At 44.4% G+C, this 20035-nt stretch overlaps 1 protein-coding gene and 1 non-coding gene across 6 annotated transcripts in view; both read left to right on the top strand.

Moving 5' to 3' along the window:
- Positions 1 to 20035, top strand: part of DLGAP1 (DLG associated protein 1) — a 780880-nt gene that overhangs the window by 686428 nt on the left and 74417 nt on the right. The gene's annotated exons all lie outside the window — the stretch shown is intronic.
- Positions 14907 to 15070, top strand: LOC137520039 (U1 spliceosomal RNA). Its single transcript, XR_011021405.1, has one exon. It is a non-coding gene; the product is annotated as a U1 spliceosomal RNA (small nuclear RNA).

The raw sequence follows: 20035 nt of genomic DNA on the forward strand, positions 1-20035 counted from the left end.
TGATCTCTCCACTTCCACCCTAGTCAGTGAGTACAGGGGCCTTATATCAGACTCCCTGCCCATTTTCTTTAAGTTGATTAAGTTCAGTTTTTCACTGGATCTAATCTTGATCTACTGGTTTTACTGAAGATTATTCTTCTTATCATGCAGCAGAGAGCCTCCTGAGTTGTCTGAAGTCTTATTTCATTTTGCCTGAAGTCTTCTGTTATCTTGCTTTAAAGGACATCTGGAGAGAGACGTATATGGAGGCTGCCATATTTATTTCCTTTTAAGCATTACTAGTTGTGTGGCTATACTCCTGATTCTCTGCCTCTAATACTTTTAGCCATACACCCATACATCTGCAGCAGATCTGGTGTTTCTGATATATTTATCAAATCTCACAAAATTAGCTTCATGCTTGTTTCTGGTATGATTCAGACAATACTGCAGCCAAATAGATTAGCAGGGCTGCCAGACAGCTGGTAGTGTTTAAAAAGAAATAAATATGGCAGACTCCATATACTTCTCTCTTCAGGCTCCGTTTAAGAATCTTTTCATACCATCCTGTGCTTGATTCTTTCACTTGATTGAAGATACGTGACATTTAGTACCTTCTTACTCCTACCTCTAGTGCTCAGCTGAAACTGAATTGTTTATTCCATTTTAAGCTAGTTGGTAAAATACCACGGTAGTGGGTTCTTATCTGATTACCTTACTGTCAGAGTTATCATATAGTTCCATGAACTTCCACCCTTACCAGATATTGCCCTGGCGAGAAGAATGACTGAAGTGCTCTCCTGTGCACGTGCCAACCATAGCATGGTGGACCTAAATTCAAATACTTAACAAAAAAACAGAGTTTGCAGGCCATCAAAATGAAGCAGAAAAATGTAGCAGGTCCACTTTGGTAATTTAGGGTAATCTAGCCTGATCTGGTATCATGTACCTGAGGAAGAATAGTCTTATCATTCATCATTCAGTTATCACTTATTCAGTTGAATGATTTAAGCCGCTCCACTGGTAATTTACGTGATATTATTCACTAGAGGTGTAGACTTAGTAAGAAAGCTGTAGATTGAGGACTGTAGTCTGAGGCTGGTATTTCTGCGATCCTCTGCTTCACGGTCATGTGGTTTTGTTTACAAGAAATGCTTCAGCAGTGTGTGAGAACTGTCACACTGATCCGCCATATAATCATCAATTGGGTTCCCTGTCAGAGCACTTATGTGGTTTTCATGGCATATTTCTGGAGTGAAATGGCAGACTATTGGCCAATGAAACAATTCATGTACTCAAAATATTTAAGCACAGATGGCTGCTAGAAAGGGATGGAAAATGAACGTCATGTAGATGGTTACGTCATCTTCTCAGAACATGGTAAACATTTGTTGAGTGTGATGAAACGCGGAAAAGCCGCTGTCTCTCAAGGCGAGGCGGCTGTTTCCGCGTCCAGCATGGCGTCACAACGCGGAAAAAACGCCGCATGCCGCTTAGGCAGAGCGGCGGAATCCGCATCGGAGGCGGCTCCCGCACTCAGTTCACTGGATACATTGCAAGACAGTACTGGTGTGGCTGGGACTGATAGTCCACCAAGATTCAGACTTACACGCGCGCGAGCACAGAGGCAGAGTTTAAATAGCAGTTAGAAGGGTGTCGGCTGACCAGCTGGGTCAGCTGACAAATTCCACTGCTCTCATTGGACCAGCAATTAGGGAGGTCCTGGAAAGGTCCTAGAGTATATATACTGCTGGTTGTTCACTTGCTCTTTGTCTGGCGTGCGATCACATATGTGGAAGCACCCAGATCCGTAGTCAGATCCGCAAGTGTGCCGGGACCAGCTGGAGCTGTAATCCTACACTTAGCTAGATTTTGTTGATAGCTTAAAGTACTAGTTTGATTGTGACTATTTGTTATGACTTTTGCCTGCCTTGACTACCCTTCTGAACTCTGATCTTGTACCTTGATATTTCTGATATCCTGTTGCCGAACCCCGGCTCGTTTCTAGACTCCGCCTCAGCCTCCTGATTCTGTACCTCGATATTTCTGATACCCCGTTACTGAACCCTGCCTGTACTTAGACTCCGCCTTTGCCTCCTGTTCTTGTACTTTATCTGTCCGTGTGTGTACGACCTGGCTTGTCCGACCTCGAGAACCGACCTTACCGTTAGAGGCGGTTCCTCGCTCTGTTAGCGACCTTTCCTCCTGAGGGTCACTTCCAGACATCCTTCCTACTGTCAGTCTGACTCCTCCCGTCTTGGAGAGCTCAGGTCTGCAGAAGGAATCTGTGCAGTACTCCTTGCTGCACTGAGGCCTAGTCCTCAAAGTGTTACTGTTACACCAAACACTACACTCTACTCAGGTGAACAGAGGTTAGCTAGTATATCGGATTATCGGTGAGACTGCAGATCACTTATAATCTGGTATATATCTGTATTCCCAGTGATACTGCAGATCACCGGTAATCAGATCCTCTCTGTGCTTCACCGATCGTTACAGAACGCCAGACCAAATACAAAATGGACGCAAACACTGATTGTCTGGGTGTACTTGCCACTTCGGTGGACAACATCAATCAAGTACTGGGCGCCCACATAACTCTTATTGATGCCCTATCAGGGTCTGTACAAACCCTCCAGACATCAGTGGATCATGTGCGATCCTCTCCTAGCTCTGACATACGTATGCCTGTACCTGAAAGCTTTTCCGGCCACAGATCTGACTTCCGGAATTTTAGGAGTAGAGTATTGTCCTATTTTGAGTTGAGACCCCAATCTTCGGGTACTGAGACCCAGAGGGTCACGTTTATAAAGACTTTGTTGTCTGGCGACTCCCAGTCTTGGGCATATAGCCTGCCCGCCGGAGACAAAGCTCTTACCTCTGTAGAGGAATTCTTTAAAGCTATGGCAGTAATTTACGACGATTCGGACCTTGCTTCGACTTCTGAGCGGAAGCTCAAGCTTTTGCGTCAAGGCGAAGGTCCGGTCGAAGATTACGCGGCCGAGTTTAGGAGGTGGTCAGTTACGGCCAGGTGGGACACTTATGCCCTATTAGATCGTTTCTTGTCAGGGCTGTCCGATGAGGTCTCTGATTTGATGTTAAGCCAGCCCGAGCCCAGAACAGTCGATGAGGCCATCTCAGCGGCCATCCGAATCGACCGCAGGCTGCGCTACCAAAAACAGACCAGGGGTAGTTCCCGTGTCAGAGGGGTATCTTACACTACGGTCCCAGTGACTCCACCTCCTACTATTTCACCTTCTCCCGTCTTGCCTCCATCCGAGCCGATACAGATTGCTCGGTCAAAATTGACCCAGGTAGAGCGAAGACGGAGAATGACCGAACAGCTGTGTCTGTACTGTGCTGAAGGGGGGCATATAGTACAGAACTGCCCTAACAAGCCGGGAAGATGCTACCGTTTAGGAGTGGTAGGGGGTAGCACCCTAGGTGCCCGGCTCATACCCTTAAACGAAAAACGTTTGCTCCTTCCATGTATGATTACATGGGGGGACAAATCTGAAGCCACAGAAGCCTTTGTTGATTCTGGCTCCGCGGCTAACTTTATGAGTTCAGAGTTCGCAGAAAAGTTGGGCATTCCGCTCACCCCAGTAAAACCACCTATCCAGGTTACTGCTGTGGACGACTCCCCGCTGCAAAGGGACCGTCCGCTGTCTCAGACACCAGAGGTGGAAGTCACTATTGGGGTTCTGCATAACGAAAGTCTAAGTTTCTTTGTATTACACATGACCACCTCCACAATTGTTTTAGGAATGCCCTGGCTGCAGCTCCATTCGCCACAGATTAATTGGGCTACAGGACAATTAACTAGTTGGTCAGACTTCTGTTCCCAACAGTGTCTAGGGAAGGTGACGTTAGGTCAGACCAAGTTGCATGTGGAGGGGGTTCCCGAACAATATTCCGAGTTCTCGGATGTATTCTGTCCCAAGGCTGCTGACAAGTTACCTCCTCATCGCCCTTTCGATTGCCCCATCGATCTCCGTGCCGGTTGTATGCCCCCTAGGGGTCACCTGTATAATTTGTCTGGACCAGAGAAAATAGCGATGCAGGAGTACATTCGTGACAATTTAGCCAAAGGGTTCATTCGCCCCTCCCGGTCGCCTGCAGGGGCCGGATTCTTTTTTGTTAAGAAAAAAGACGGAGGGCTGCGACCATGCATCGACTACCGTGGCCTGAATAAAATCACGGTGAAGAATCGTTATCCGTTACCATTGATAGACGATTTATTTACGCAAGTCACCAACGCTAAGATCTTTTCAAAATTAGATCTGAGGGGTGCATACAACCTGGTCCGCATTAGAAAGGGTGATGAATGGAAGACGGCCTTCAACACTCCCGACGGGCATTACGAGTACTTAGTGATGCCCTTCGGGTTGTGCAATGCGCCAGCCGTCTTTCAAGAATTAATCAACGAGGTATTCAGGGAGGTGTTGGGTAGGTTTGTACTAGTATACCTTGACGATATACTAATCTATTCCAACAACCTCCCCGAGCACAGGGTCCACGTTAAATTCGTGTTGGACAAATTGAGGCAAAATATGCTGTATGCCAAGGTGGAGAAATGTATTTTCGAGGTGACCACTGTCACATTTTTAGGGTATGTGATCTCCACCTCAGGCCTGTCAATGGATCCTGCCAAGGTCACAGCTGTCCTGGAATGGCCACAGCCAGTGGGGTTGAAGCCCCTGCAAAGATTTTTAGGTTTTGCGAATTACTATAGGAGGTTCATAAAGGGATACTCCACGATGATTGCCCCTCTTACCAGTCTCACAAAAAAGGGGGCAGATACCAACCACTGGTCTCCTGAGGCTGTGGCAGTTTTTTCTCACTTGAAAAAATTGTTTTGCTCTGCACCCATATTGAGACACGTAGACACCTCTTACCCATTCATTGTGGAGGTTGATGCCTCAGAAGTTGGAGTAGGGGCTGTGCTGTCTCAACGCTCTGGGCTGCAGGGAAGGTTGCACCCGTGTGCCTATTTCTCTCGGAGGTTTTCACCGGCAGAGAAAAACTACGACATAGGCAACCGGGAACTTCTGGCCATTAAATTGGCATTTGAAGAATGGCGCCACTGGTTAGAAGGGGCAGAACACACGATCACGGTGTATACTGATCACAAGAATCTGGAATACATCGAGGGGGCTAAGAGACTAAGTCCCCGACAGGCCCGTTGGTCATTATTTTTTACGAGGTTCAGATTTATTATCACATACACTCCAGGCAGCAAAAACATCAAGGCAGATGCCCTGTCCAGATGTTTCGAATTAGAGACAGCACAGCCCCCCGCTCCTGAATCCATCATCCCGCAGAGGCTGGTGTTAGCAGCCACAGAGACCTGGGAGGATTGGACAAAGGTTTTGGGTCCCTTTCAGCAGGATGTCCCTGAGGGAAAACCGGAGGGGGTCTTGTTTATCCCACTGTTTTTTCGTCTACAGGTCTTACAAATGTTTCATGCCCATAAGAGTGCTGGTCACCCTGGTGCTGCCAGAACGCAGGATCTGATTGCCAGGTGTGCTTGGTGGCCTTCTATGGCATCAGACTGCAAGGAATATGTCAGGGAATGTGCGGTATGTGCCAAAAGTAAACCCTCCCGGCAGGCACCTGTCGGTACCTTACAGCCTTTACCCGCCCCGAGTGAACCATGGACCCACTTGTCCATGGATTTTGTGGGTGAGCTCCCCAGGTCTGAAGGCATGTCGGTCATTTGGGTGGTAGTCGACCGCTTCAGCAAAATGGCCCATTTCGTGCCTTTGAAAGGACTCCCCTCGGCCCAAGAATTGGCTGACCTATTCATCGTCCACATTTTCCGGCTGCACGGCATTCCGGAGAACATTGTGTCCGATCGGGGAGTCCAATTTATCTCTAAATTCTGGAGGGCATTTTGCCACCAAATGGGCATGAAGCTGTCTTTCTCGTCAGGCTACCACCCACAGACGAATGGGCAGACTGAACGAATTAATCAGTCTTTAGAACAGTTTTTAAGATGTTACGTTGCGGAGGCACAGAATGACTGGGTGAAGTTTCTGGCTTTTGCAGAATTTGCGCAGAATAATTTAAAGAGTTCTTCTTCTGGTTTTTCCCCGTTCCAGATTGTGACAGGGAGGTCGCCCAAGTTCTCCCCTTTGCCAGTTGCCTCTTCTCCGTTCCCAGCACTGGAGGATTGGCAGAGGTCACTCAGGGACAATTGGGGAATTGTTAGAGATAATTTGCAGAAAGCGTTCCAAAGTCAAAAGGGTCAAGCGGACAAGAGACGTTCCATGGAATGGAAGTTTCAGCCAGGGGATTTAGTCTGGGTGTCCACACGTCACTTGACCCTGAAGCAGCCTTCTGCCAAACTGGGCCCCAGGTTTGTGGGTCCGTTTTCTGTGACCAAAAAGATCAACAACGTCACTTATACCGTTGATCTCCCCGCCAGCATGCGTGGGGTGAGATCATTTCACGTATCCCTGCTCAAACCTGCAGTCCATGTGGGCCCTACTCCTCCTCCTCCTGTCCTGGTGGATAGTCATCCTGAGTTCGAAATAGAGAAAATTTTGGACTCTCGCATTGTCCAGAACTCGGTACAGTATCTGGTACACTGGAAGGGATATGGCATTGAGGAGAGACAGTGGGTACCGGGGACTCGCATGCATGCGGATGAGTTGAGGAAAGAGTTTCATGCCTTACACCCCGAGAAGCCTGGTAGGAGTTGTCCGGAGTCCACTCCTCGAGGGGGGGGTACTGTGATGAAACGCGGAAAAGCCGCTGTCTCTCAAGGCGAGGCGGCTGTTTCCGCGTCCAGCATGGCGTCACAACGCGGAAAAAACGCCGCATGCCGCTTAGGCAGAGCGGCGGAATCCGCATCGGAGGCGGCTCCCGCACTCAGTTCACTGGATACATTGCAAGACAGTACTGGTGTGGCTGGGACTGATAGTCCACCAAGATTCAGACTTACACGCGCGCGAGCACAGAGGCAGAGTTTAAATAGCAGTTAGAAGGGTGTCGGCTGACCAGCTGGGTCAGCTGACAAATTCCACTGCTCTCATTGGACCAGCAATTAGGGAGGTCCTGGAAAGGTCCTAGAGTATATATACTGCTGGTTGTTCACTTGCTCTTTGTCTGGCGTGCGATCACATATGTGGAAGCACCCAGATCCGTAGTCAGATCCGCAAGTGTGCCGGGACCAGCTGGAGCTGTAATCCTACACTTAGCTAGATTTTGTTGATAGCTTAAAGTACTAGTTTGATTGTGACTATTTGTTATGACTTTTGCCTGCCTTGACTACCCTTCTGAACTCTGATCTTGTACCTTGATATTTCTGATATCCTGTTGCCGAACCCCGGCTCGTTTCTAGACTCCGCCTCAGCCTCCTGATTCTGTACCTCGATATTTCTGATACCCCGTTACTGAACCCTGCCTGTACTTAGACTCCGCCTTTGCCTCCTGTTCTTGTACTTTATCTGTCCGTGTGTGTACGACCTGGCTTGTCCGACCTCGAGAACCGACCTTACCGTTAGAGGCGGTTCCTCGCTCTGTTAGCGACCTTTCCTCCTGAGGGTCACTTCCAGACATCCTTCCTACTGTCAGTCTGACTCCTCCCGTCTTGGAGAGCTCAGGTCTGCAGAAGGAATCTGTGCAGTACTCCTTGCTGCACTGAGGCCTAGTCCTCAAAGTGTTACTGTTACACCAAACACTACACTCTACTCAGGTGAACAGAGGTTAGCTAGTATATCGGATTATCGGTGAGACTGCAGATCACTTATAATCTGGTATATATCTGTATTCCCAGTGATACTGCAGATCACCGGTAATCAGATCCTCTCTGTGCTTCACCGATCGTTACATTGAGCATGTAATGTTGTTCAGTAAAGTGTTTAGATCATTTACTGGGAACCCTCAGTAGCTTCTGGAATTTCCGTTACTTCTGGTCCCCTGGAACAATAAAAAAAGTCTTCATAATAATGCACCAACCACATGATCAATGTAAATGCAACTTTATTGTGAAAACATGATTAAAAACAGCTAAAAACACATATACGCTAGTGGGGTCCAACCATAATTTACAAATGTGCGAATAAGTACAAAATCAAAAAAAGACAATGCAAATCTCAAATATATATTGTTTCTGACACCTAAATAATTATCCTAATAATAGGTAAAGTGCAGTCAGATCACTTTTCTTGTCTGTTACTATCTTTCACAGCCAATTTGCACTGGCACTTTACTTGCAATTTCATTGCTCTCCTAAATTGCACTGTAACTGCACTTTACTCTACCTCTCTACCTACTATTAGGATATTTATATAGATAAAATATATATTGGAGGCATTGTCTTTTTTGATATTGTGCTTATTCACACATTTGTAAATTAAGGTTGGACCCCACTGTCCTAAACGTGCTTTTAGTTGTTCTTAATCATGTTTTGACAATAAAGCTGCATTTACATTGATCATGTGGTCTGGTGTGGTAATTATGACTACTTTTCTCTGTTGCTTTGGTTACATTTTGTCTTTCTGCATTTTTCATGGGTATATAATACAGTGGGATGCGAAAGTTTGGGCAACCTTGTTAATCATCATGATTTTCCTGTATAAATCGTTGGTTGTAACGATAAAAAAATGTCAGTTAAATATATCATATAGGAGACACACACAGTGATATTTGAGAAGTGAAATGAAGTTTATTGGGTTACAGAAAGAAAGTGTGCAATAATTGTTTAACCACTTGAGGACCCACCCTTTACCCCCCCTTAAGGACCAACGCTAGTTTGATTGATCTGTGCTGGGTGGGCTCTGCAGCCCCCAGCACAGATCAGGGTGCAGGCAGGGAGATCAGATTGCCCCCCTTTTTTCCCCCCTATGGGGATGATGTGCTGGGGGGGTCTGATCTCTGCTGCCTGCGAGTGGCTGGCGGGGGGGGCACCTCAAAGCCCCCCTCCGCGGCGAAATGCTCCCCCTCCCTCTCCTACCTGGCCCCCTTTGGTAAGCCGGGCTGCACAGGACGCTATCCGTCCTGTGCAGCCAGTGACAGGCTGTCTCCTGTCACATGGCGGCGATCCCCGGCCGCTGATTGGCCGGGGATCGCCGATCTGCCTTACGGCGCTGCTGCGCAGCAGCGCCGTACAAATGTAAACAAAGCGGATTATTTCCGCTTGTGTTTACATCTAGCCTGCGAGCCGCCATCGGCGGCCCGCAGGCTATTCACGGAGCCCCCCGCCGTGATTTGACAGGAAGCAGCCGCTCGTACGAGCGGCTGCTTCCTGATTAATTAGGCTGCAGCTGGCGACGCAGTACTGCGTCGCTGGTCCTGCAGCTGCCACTTTGCCGACGCACGTTATGAGTGTGCAGTCGGCAAGTGGTTAAACAAAATTAGGCAGGTGCATAAATTTGGGCACCACAAAAAAGAAATGAAATCAATATTTTATTTTGTAGATCCTCCTTTTGCAGAAATTACAGCCTCTAAACACTTCCTGTAGGTTCCAGTGAGAGTCTGGATTCTGATTGAAGGTATTTTGGACCATTCCTCTTTACAAAACATCTCTAGTTCATTCAGGTTTGATGGCTTCCGAGCATGGACAGCTCTCTTTAACTCACACCACAGAATCTCAATTTTATTCTGGTCTGGGGACTGAGATGGCCATCCCAGTGTCCATTTGAGCAGTGTTTAGGGTTGTTGTCTTGTTGAAAGATCCAGCCCCGGCGCATCTTCAGCTTTGTCACTGATTCCTATTGGTCTCCAGAATCTACTGATACTGAGTGGAATCCATGCGTCCCTTAACTTTGACAAGATTCCCAGTCCCTTCACTGGCCACACAGCCCCACAGCATGATGGAACCACCACCATATTTTAGTGTAGGTAGCAGGTGTTTTTCTTGGAATGCTGTGTTTTTTCCTCCATGCAGAACACCCATTGTTATGCCCAAATAACTCAATTTTAGTTTCATCAGTCCACAGCACCTTATTCCAAAATGAAGCTGGCTTGTCCAAATGTGCTTTAGCATACCTCAAGCAGCTCTGTTTGTGCTGTGGGCGGAGAAAAGGCTTCCTCTGCATCACTCTCGCATACAGCATCTCCTTGTGTAAAGTGCGCCGAATGGTTGAAAGATGCACAGTGACTCCATCTGCAGCAAAATGATGTTGTAGGTCTTTGGTGCTGGTCTGTGGGTTGACTCTAACTGTTCTCACCATTTGTCGCTTCTGTCTAGCCAAGATTTATGTTCCTAACTGTGGAAACAGACAGTTGAAATATCTGAGACAGCTCTCTGTATCCTTCCCCTAAACCATGATGGTGAACAATCTTTGTCTTCAGGTCATTTGAGAGTTGTCTCTGTCCCTAGAAGGACAAGTTGGCACTTCTGAGGCATCTGGAGGCCACTCCCATTCACTTCACTTACATCAGCTGAACCCACAAAATATTGAAGCTAACACATTCCACAGTGATGAACACCACTCGCCATTCGCTCTAATGCATAAGGTTAATGAAGGCACTTTGATGGTGTTCCATCTTCAAAAAGACCTATTAAGTATTATTTTGGTAGTCAAACTGAACATAGCCATTGAACATTTTTTTCTGATAGTAAAAGTACATGAAAATAATGGAATGTTTGAATTTTTTGGTACTTATCCGTTAGCCGGGCGCATCCGGCAGGTGGCGCTAGTTACTATTCCCTCTCCAGGCCGACATGGATAGAAGGGAAAGATGTAACTCTGGTGGAGTTTTGTCGCCACCTAGAGGATGCGCCTGGCTAACGGATAAGTACCAATTTTTTTTATTACATTCTAAAAGTGCCATACCAAGCCAACAGAGAGTTCTTTTGAAATAGTATCAGCTAATCAGAGCCACAATTTACAGAAACTCCTGCAGTTGTGTTGTATGCTTACATGCAGACATAACATTGCTTATGCTAGGTACACACTATGAGATTTTCTGGCAGATTTACTGTCAGATTGATTATTTCCAACATGTATAATCTCATTTCCGATAATTTCCAATAATTTCCTGATCAATTTCCAAATCGATCAGACATGTTGGATATAATCGATCTAACAGTAAATCTGCCAGAAAATCTCATAGTGTGTACCTAGCATAAAATGAATAACTACTGTACCTTTTAGGTAACTGATGTGCTTTTGATGTAAAGTTATTGTTCTCTATTCCAGTTAAAGTAGTACTCTAAAATTGTAATAAAAAAAGTAAAGTAAAAAAGGATCCAGCTTTTAATTGAAATATGACTTCCAAGGAGAACATCAAAATCTATTTTTTACTCACCTGGGGCTTCTTCCAGCCCTTCGTAGCCTTCCCAGTCCTCCTTGGTGTCCCCGCTAGCCGCCTGTAATGATGGTGACCTGTCTGCGGGGTCGGCTCTTCTGCGCCTGCGTGGGCACTCGTGCCTGCGCATCCACGTCATCTGGTGCATACTGCACCTGCGCACAACTACTGTGCAGGCGCAGTATGCGCCAGATGACGTGGACGCATGGGCACTCATGCAAGCGCAGGAACAGAAGAGCCGAACCTGCAGGCGGGTCACCATCATTACAGGTGGCTAGCGGGGACACCAAGGAGGACTTCATTTAAAAACAATGTGTATCAAGGAGTGATGCACTTTTGGATTGTGTATTTCCACCCTTTGCTTTCTTAGCAACGATAAGCAGCCTCATCCAGCCATTCTGTTATCTTTGAAGAGACCATGAAGTAACCCAGGGCAACATAAGCATAAAATCATAAAGGCCATAATCAGAGGTTAACTTCTTCTATGCTTCTGCTGTCCTTGTGTTTTAATATAATGCCTAGCACTACACTTTTTTGGGGGATGTACTTTCTAACACTTTTGTGGCTCCTACATTTCTTTTTACCACTTGTGTTTTTGAGGACAGACCGAATACCCAAGCAACTTGGGGTGACCCAAAACCAGCCTGGCTTCAGGGGCATAAAGAGATAATTTGCATATTCAATAGTGGTGCATTGTGGGTAACCACAGATGTTCACTTATAGAGGAACTCCAGTGAAAATAATGTAATAAAAAAGTGCTTAATTTTTACAATAATTATGTATAAATGATTTAGTCAGTGTTTGCCCATTGTAAAATATTTTAAATCCCTGATTTGGCAGTTGGAAACAGCTGTAAACAGCTATTTCCCACAATGCAACAGGGTTCACAGACAGGAGTACCACGGTCCTCAGAGTTTTTTGTGGGAGGGGTTTCACCACAATATCAGCCATACAGCGCTCCCTGATGGTCTGTTTGTGAAAAGGAATAGATTTTTTTATGTAAAAGGGATTATCAGCTACTGATTAGGATAAAGTTCAATTCTTGGTCGGAGTTTCTCTTTAAAGCTGAATTATCACAAATACCTTCTGTTTTAAGAAGGCAAACCACACTGTGGTTTCCTAGTCATCTTATTGCAAGGAGATTTGAAAACTTAGTGAATTAGAGCTTGTACTATTGCAATTGCACTGAGCACATTGCTTGGACTAAACCCCAACACTTAACATAGTTCACCTTAAAGTTTACTTGAAGCGGTTGAAAGAATCTTACTTATTACTGGTTTATGATTCATTGATGGTTTGTTCAAATGACAGTTTACAGAGATGACTGACGCTTGAAACTGTCACAAAACAGGAAAGGGGAGAATAATAGTAAGACCTTGCTAATTACTTGCTAAAACAATACTTGAAAACAAGAAGAAAAAAAAAAAAGCTAGCCACAATAATAGAAGAAAAAAACTGGCTGATGATACGTGACTGTGCTTTCTTTCCATTCAATGGTTAAACAAAAGTTTGGATTTGAAGGATCAACTGTCCCATAGGCTGCAAACAGTGGATGGTATTCAGACCATTAACATTTCTAAGTGGCAAAGGAAGCAGAACATTTATGAATTACACAATGATAAATGCTTTTGTCTGAGGTGTTAAGTGAAAGCTACTTCCTTGCAAATATGAAGTCTGGTATTATTTCGTATTGTGAGGTAATGTTGTCTAAATACTGTATAATTGTAGGAGGCGTTTCATTAGTCTAATAATTCATTTACCTACAGCTTAGTGCTGGTGATTATGCAGGAAGAGATAATAGTGAGCATTTGGATCCTCCATGGAAGGCCTCCCCCACTGATTTTTGGTCTAATGGAATGTCACAGCTTTTCTTTGTCTCCTGCCCTTTTCACCTACTCCTTGACTAGTCACTCATCACTCCCCCCAGCTCTAGAGGAGGCCTGTCAAACTCAAATGCAAGGAGTGCCACATTCTGTGGGATAGCTCTGCAAAGGGATGCATTTGTTAAACTGAGAGCTGCACAAACAGCTGTCAGTACTTGACAATTAACCTATCAATTATAAATCATCTTAAACTTAAATTGATTTTTTTTTCTTTTTTATTGCATAAAGTGTCTGTAAAGTTTCTCATTTATCCAGGTACAATATGAAAAATGCGTGCAGGTGAAACTGGCTTATTTATCTTTGTTTTTCTATATTAAATTACTGCATTTTTCACAGTGATAACCTTGCAAAGTAGCAAGGAAACATATTGGCTACCTTCACAGTGGTGTGTTGCGTTGCGGCATAATGGGCGCCTTGCAATGCACCACCTATGCAACATTCACAGTGTCGTGGGTGTGTTGCGGAACAATGGAGTGCAGCATGGCAACACACTGCATGCAGTGTGCTACTGCAAAACACATACTTTTACACAGGGGCGTAGCAATAGGGGGTGCAGAGGTAGCGACCGCATCGGGGCCCTTGGGCCAGAGGGGCCCCAAAGGGCCCTCGCTCAACTACAGTATTAGCTCTCTATTGGTCCTGTGCTGATAATAATCACTTCTATAGATACTTTGAACAGTGGTGATCATTAGCAAACTGTTCCCCATCCTCTTCTTGCACCTCTGACACTGTAGTTGTAATTGGCAGGTTTTGGTGCGCCGTATCAATTGTTATGTATTGAGTGTATGGGGGCCCCATTGTAAAACTTGCATCGGGGCCCACAGCTCCTTAGCTACGCCACTGCTTTTACAGCATACTTTTCATTGACTGCATGTGTCACTGTATTTGACACAACGTGCGGGTAACATGCGGTGCTGCTTTCCTGGTCCATTGCTTTCCTGCTGTTACAGGAATTGCATCGCAATGTCCACTGTGAACATAGTCTTATTTAAACTGCAGCACTAGATTTGCAGGTTGAAGTCTAGGTCCGGTCACTATCTGCATGAAGTTTTCCTCATGTTTTCACAAGTCTGTTCTGAGTACTTCGGTCCCCCCACCCCCCATAAAAAAAAACATACTGATAAGTTAATTGTTTTCTCCCAAATTGACAATAAATTATAGAACAGACATTAGAGTATGGTTTCAATTCACTAAGACGTGTTTTTTTAAAAAATTTCATGTTTGGTAATTTACCTTATGTGGTATTTTACCCCCCTTTTTTCCCCCAAATTCAGTAAGTTTTTCACACATGCACTAAGGCCACGTTCACATCATGAAACGCGGATGGCCGTGTGTTTGGAACGCAACGCATATGAACGCACGCCATCTGCGTTTATATGCGTCGCGTGGCTGATCCCATTCACTAAAAGTAAATGGGTCAGCCGCGCGTTTTGTTAAAAAATGCGTGCAGCAAGTGTTCCCGGACCGCACTGGTCCGGAACGCATGCAGTGTGAACATCCTACAGTGCAGTCTATGCACTTCTGATACCTCCTGCACACGTTGCCGTAATCGGGACGGCAACGCGTGCAGTGTGAACGGGGCCTAATAGATTTTTACCTTACGCAATATTTCATTTCGGCATTTTAAGGAATCATGTGGTATTTCATTCAGTGTTTGAAAGGTTATTGCAGTGCTGGGAAAATGTATGAAAAAAATTGATACAGAAGGCATTAAAAAAAAAAACTAAACTAACAAGTGAAGTGCAAATCCAAGCTCTATAAGATTAACCTAAAATTTGTATCATACTTATCTGGCAGTGGTGATACCATGATCATGAATGTGCTTCTCCCAGGGTGAGGCCCGTCCGTTGCACTCCGGGCAGGTTGACCCCTGCGATTTCCCCAAATGCAGGAAATTTGACTGCATAATTTGTGGTAGTGGAGGACTGCGTTTGCGCTCTCCCCTGAAAAAAAAATGGTATCATCTCAAAACTATGTATTACTGGTAACTATGTTTAATTACACATAATAATATTGTGTAATTAGGGAAATATGTTTTTGTTATGAACTGTCTTATTTTCCTGAATAGTTTAATTATTTTTAGCCTCCCTTCTATAATATTACCAAATGGCTGTTTTAGTTACCAACAGTACCAGACTGAAGATAAATACTGAACATCTACTGTAACTTGGTTTTAGCGCATGCTTTAATCTTTGTAAATTGACATTTGTTGAGGTATTTACCTTTCCAGTCTGTACCTTAACCTCCCTGGCAGTATGCCCGACACAGTGTCACGCTAGCCGCCGCAGGGGATCGCATGGCCCTGGGAGGATTGTTTTAAATAATATTTGTGCCATTTTCTTCATCTAGCACTAGGCTAGCTACGTGTGCCCCCCAAGTGCCTCCGCTCTCCCCCCGATCCCCGCCACAATACATACCCCCCAGGGATCCCGCGATGGTGCAGCCTCCCGATCAGCACCAGGCTTCATTATGGGGAGGATCGAGACTGCGCATGACTTCGATGACTCATGTTCGATCGTCGCCATAGCGACCACTGAAGCTAAATGGGAAGCTGCGGCTCTTGCGGGATCGCGGCTGGGTAAATATTACCGGCGGAGATCGGGGGGAGCAGATAGGTGCCGGGGGACTTGGGGGCCATAGGTAGCTAGCCTAGTGCTAGCTACGAAGATTAAAACAAGTTTTATTACAAAAATCCCTCCCGCGGACGCAGCCTCATAAACGGCTTACCGCCAGGGAGGTTAACTCGCAAGTTGGTAATTTACCTCACTAGTCGGCTACTTTAGTTTTCCATACAATAAAATATGAATATGAATTTGACCATTCAATTTTTACTTCGATTTCAACTTCTTTTTCGAGTAAATTGCAAAGTCCCAAAATATGCTAACATCACTAAATTTGGTATGAAAATCAAAGATATTTGTGGGAAAAGTCACACAGAGAAAGGCGATAGGTAGATATAGTTAGCAAGTATCTGAGTACTGGATACAGCAGAATAAGTCTTTATCCAGTATCCATAGTAAAAATAGAAAGCCACAACAGCCAGTGGGAGGCGAGGAGAATCTCCGCTTACCACATGTTTCACACCATTCACTGGCTTCATCAGAGGTCTAATACTTCATTAAAGGACACTCAAGGTGAAAATAAACTAATTAAATATACAATTGTATATACCCTCCTTCTCCTAAAAATGACTTTTTAAGATATTCCACAGTTGTATTTTATATTTAAATCTACTTTTTAAATTTTTACTGTTTTGTTTTTGCTCAATGACACATTCATTAAAGTATGCCAGAGCTAAAATCTATGAACTATTGATCATTTTTATCTCTTTCCTGCTCTCAGAAGCCGTTTTCTGCTTGGAAAGTGTCTTATAGTTGTAATTTCTTATCAGTGAGGGTCACACTGTAGTCTGACCAAGTCCTGACTCAGACAGGAACTGCCACTTACATACCTGATGTTTAACTCTTTCAGGCAGAGAAAGAAAAAAAGGAACACATCATAGTTATTTGTGAGCTAGGCACTGTACATACACTTGTCTATCTCATCATGTCACATGTCACCTTGTGTATCCTTTAAACTTATAAAAACTGAAAATACCTATTTTTATGTATCCAATATGCGGATACTTGCTAATATATTTGCAAAATAAAGTTGTATTATGTGAAAGTGTATTTTTTAAGGCACAATTTAACTTTAATCAATTCTACTCAAAGGCTCAAATTTTGCTGTTTCAAACTTGAAGCTCTCCACTGGTTCTTGTGTTCTAATGAACGGGTCAAGCCTGCCCTCATGGGGGGTTCAGGTAGTTCTCCAATATCAGGTCCAAAGTGGTAGGGCCACAGTTTTAGCTTGCAAACATTTGTAGAGTCCCACAAGCTGTCTGTCTGAAAAATTCCAGTTTCTAGTGTACACTGAACATTTTGTTGTTCTTTATATATACGCCAATGTTCCGATAAATTATGTTAAAGCCTGTTAAGTGAAGCTTACAATCTTATTTCCTTACTACCATGCCAGTTAAAATAGCAGTGTGAAATTGCATTGAGGGGGCGTGGCTTGGCGATGGCCGCGGTAAGACGCGTGTAGGAAGAGCTCCGTCCTGAGTGATCCCCAGCCGACTCCCCGCTAGATACAGAGAGCCCTAAATCGGCAGGATGGGAAAGGAGAAGAAGGACAAGAAAGCTAAGGGTGCAGGAAGAGCGACCAACGCCGAGATCGGAACTTTTTTCCGGCAGACTGGCTCCCGCTCCAACAGAAAGCATGATGACGCAGCATCCAGCGCTCCTTCCCGATCAGAGGTACGCAGATCTCAGCATGATCATTCCCCCTCACCCCACAAGAGCATTCGCTCTCAAGCTACACCAGACGGGTCCCCCGAAATTTCTGATGGGGATGAAGATGGGGAAGAGGAAGAACTTGACATTAAGGCCCTGCTACGCAGCATTCCATCCAAACGTGATTTTGAGGCCTTTGCCCTTCGCATAGAGACAGCGTATAAGCGGGACATTGAGGAAGTGAGAGCTGATCTGTATGATGTTGGAGATAGAGTAGATATTTTAGAGAAGAATCAAGAATCTTTAGAAAAGAAGGTGGAAGAGCTTATTCAAAAATCTCAAGCACAAGATCAAGCCCACCTCGAACACGTGTTAAAAATGGACGATTTGGAGAACAGGGGACGGCGCAACAATGTGCGAATAAGGGGTCTCCCGGAGGCAACGAAATATGAGGATCTATTACCATCAATACAAGGTATTTTCAGGATCTTGCTGGGAAAGGAGGAGGATTTTGACATTGTGATTGACAGAGCCCATAGAGCTTTTGGCCAAATGCGTAATAACCTTCCAAGAGATGTCATATGCAGGTTACACTCCTACACCATTAAAGAGGAGATAATGAATGCAGCCAGAGAGAAGGGCTCGATCGATTTTGATGGAGTTACCCTCCTATTTTTCCCGGATTTATCCAGATATACATTGCAGCTACGTCGAGCCACAAAACCTCTTCTGGAAGCAGTGAAATCTGCAGGGGCACTATATGCATGGGGATTCCCCTTTCGTTTGCTAATAAAGAAAGAAGGCAAGTCTATCGTTTTCCAGAGTCCAAAAGATCTACCAAAGATTCAAGATTTTCTTACCTGTGATAAAATTTTACTACCAGATTGGCCCTCTATGGAAGAAATTAAGCCCCTTCCTCAAAAAGAACGCTGGCAAAGAGCGAGACCATCTGACCCTAGGCGCAGACAAAGACTATTGTCAGAAGATGGCTGAGGTTTATTAGTAATAATCTTCTGTATCCACCTTTTCAATCCGGAGTATAACTTCGGTGACACGTTATACACTCTTAAATAACTAGAGCATAAGGTTTTACACTACTATCATAATGCCTTTTTATTAGAGATGTTAGGCTTCTTATTGAATAGATGCACTATCAATAGCATAGTTTATGTTTATGCAAAAATGACCTGTTTTCTATATCGCAGTTTATATGCTTTAAGTTTGGTTTTGCCGATTTAATATGTCTTGATACATTTTTGGCGGGGAGAAGGGGGGAGGGACTGGGGACACTATGAGCTCTGGGGTTATCGTCGAGCTACTTCTCCCACACATGGTGACGCAGTCTAAATATTTTTGGGGTGACTGCAGTGGCGTTATGCCACCACAATTTAAGCTCCAGTATGTTGTGGAGCTAATAACATCAGGGGATGGGTGCAAAACGGCTGGTTGGCTGTCTAAGGGGGGGGGGGAGGGAGGAAGGTTCCTATCTCGGTGGTTCACACAGATGAAAAACTATAGCTCTTGGTTATATATCCGCCATGGCAACTAAAATATGCTCTTTGAACGCAAATGGTCTAAACGAGCCTGCTAAACGATCTCACATTTTATATCAATGTCATAAGGAGAGGACAAAAATCATTCTCTTACAGGAGACACATTTTATGAAGGGGAAAGCTCCAGTCCTGACATTTAATAAATACTATCCTAAATGGATCTGTAGTAACTTTGAGGGTGGGAAATCACGGGGAGTAGCCATTGCATTTCATAGGTCCAGCCAATTTGAGATAAAAGACACTAAGATAGATAGGGATGGGAGATATATATTTGCTAAGATAACACTTTCAAATGTCACCCTTACTATTGCTAGCATTTATTTGCCTAATATTGATCAAACTAATGCTCTTAGCTCCATACTTTTACAACTAGATGAATTTAGCGAAGGTAGAATAATTATTGGGGGCGATATAAATATGACCCTGGATCCAACACTTGATACATCTAGAGGTGTATCATCTCTCTCCAAAAAGAAACTCCACCCAATTAAAAGGTTACTTTTTGAACTTCAATTAGTAGATATATGGAGGATCTCTAACCCAAAGTCCAAGGACTATACTTTTTTCTCCAAACCACATGGGAGCTATAGCAGAATAGATTTATTCTTAATATCCCATAATATGCTTTCTTGGAAGGTATCCTCACATATTGGCCCTTCATTGTGGTCAGACCACTCACCAGTCTTCTTAAAATTTACAATTCCGGGGATTACACGCCCTCACTTTAACTGGAAGTTAAATCTTGCATTATTACAGGATAAAGATTGCAAAGCTCGCTTGATACATGCGTTACAAGACTATATTGCCAATAACTCTGGGGAAGATGGGGTATCTGCAGTATCTAAATGGTATGCCCACAAATGTGTGATGAGAGGAGTTTTGATTCAGTTAGGTTCTCAACGTAAGAAAGAAAGAGCGTCTAAAATTATAGCTTTATTATCAGATATTGAGAAATTAGAGCAACTCCACAAGCAATCAATCTCAGATCAGACCCTAGAGACACTACAAGAAAAACGAGACTCTCTTAAAAAGATTCTAGAACAATCTAGAATGGATAATCTGATGAGGTATAAAAGTAAACTATACG

This window comes from Hyperolius riggenbachi, chromosome 5 (assembly GCF_040937935.1).
Source record: "Hyperolius riggenbachi isolate aHypRig1 chromosome 5, aHypRig1.pri, whole genome shotgun sequence".
Classification (NCBI taxonomy): Eukaryota; Metazoa; Chordata; class Amphibia; order Anura; family Hyperoliidae; genus Hyperolius; species Hyperolius riggenbachi.